The sequence below is a fragment of the Rutilus rutilus genome (assembly GCF_951802725.1).
Source record: "Rutilus rutilus genome assembly, chromosome: 14".
NCBI classification, from domain to species: Eukaryota; Metazoa; Chordata; class Actinopteri; order Cypriniformes; family Leuciscidae; genus Rutilus; species Rutilus rutilus.
In genome coordinates, this window is record NC_140219.1 from 31,803,791 (window position 1) to 31,805,130 (window position 1,340).

At 44.7% G+C, this 1,340-nt stretch overlaps 1 long non-coding RNA gene across 1 annotated transcript; it reads left to right on the forward strand.

Annotated features, from left to right (window-relative positions):
• The first annotated feature begins 358 nt into the window (after positions 1-358).
• On the forward strand, positions 359-870 carry LOC311303481. The gene is made up of 3 exons (XR_014629765.1): positions 359-428; positions 494-687; positions 807-870. It is a non-coding gene; the product is annotated as an uncharacterized lncRNA (long non-coding RNA).
• The last annotated feature ends 470 nt before the right edge of the window (positions 871-1,340 follow it).

Sequence of the window (1,340 nt, forward strand, 5' to 3'; positions counted from 1 at the left end):
CAATCTTGGATACTCCACCATTGCTGAAGCCCAGAAATCCACCAGTGACTTTAAAAGGTATGTTGTGTCTCCCATCAGATGATAACTCCAGTATCTTTTCTTGCTCTTGAAATGAGATGTGGGATTGGAGGAGTGACATCAAAAGGATTCCGAATCCATGTCTGAGATTGGTCCATAGGGGGGAAGTAAGTCCGCAGATTTTGGCTGAGCTGGTTGAGATGTTCAGTTATGAGGCCTTTGACACAATCATTTAGCACAGATTTCCAGGATTGCAAATGTGGCAGGTCTAATGAAATATATCCTGCCTGCAGGTGGCTGATTAATTCATTTGAGCTCGTCCTATCAGTGAGCGGTAATAGCGCATATAAACAAGCTGGTTAGAGTGTATGGTGTCATGAGGCACCGCCCCTTCCCGTGTCGTCATTCAGGTATGTTGGGTGTTGTGAGCTGGCTGATCAATGGCATACTGTAGCTAACATTAGCTTATTTTCAGGGCGACATGCAAGCTTTCGCGGCTGGCATTCGGCTGAGGTTGTACCCTTGATGGTCAAAGTATGGTTGTTTATACTTCATGCCCGGAATGCTTAGTTATTGCCGACGCGCACGCTGTCCACCTGATAGATGGGATGAGCCCACATGCATGTTGTCTGTCTGACTGAGTTGGTCCCCAGAGATCGCACCTAAAAGGTATGTAGTTTTAAATTTGCGCCTAGGTTAAATGGCAATCTGTTGAGAGAAACAGCTTTTATTAATGGTTAGCAGTTAAATCACAGAGTTTGTCTGATTGTTTATTTGTAAATTCATAGATGTAGTACGGACCAATGGGTCGCATCTGCACCACCGATTAGTTTCCGTGCGGTTGACTGCGTGGGACTACTTCTGGAGGCGCTGTTGGTTTGCTGCTTTATGGCTTTGCTGCGTTACCCCTTTTTCGGTTACTTTGCTCCGCTGTGGACAAAGGACGGAAAACACTGTCCATTGTGTCTATTTTAGTGTGTGTGCCTTCATGTGAGCCCTTTTATTTCGGGGTTGTTTCTGTGTTTTGTGACACCAGGAAAATTTCCTTTTCATTTGTATGTTTTTATTTTGTATTTTGACTCAGAATTTTGTAATATGTTTAACGTGAAACTGTGAATATCTCTACTTCAATTTCTGTCTCTTTGAGTGACAATTCTGAGTGTGTCTCAACAGTGACATTTCTGTTCCAGGAGCTGAGTGCACAAAGCAGGGGCGGATTGCTGGTGGTGGTCTCCCTCACGAGTGTTGTGTGCTGAGTGGTGAGAGTGTGTGTACGTGTGAGTGTATATGCACAGGTGTACGGAAAAGGTGACTTGTCGTGG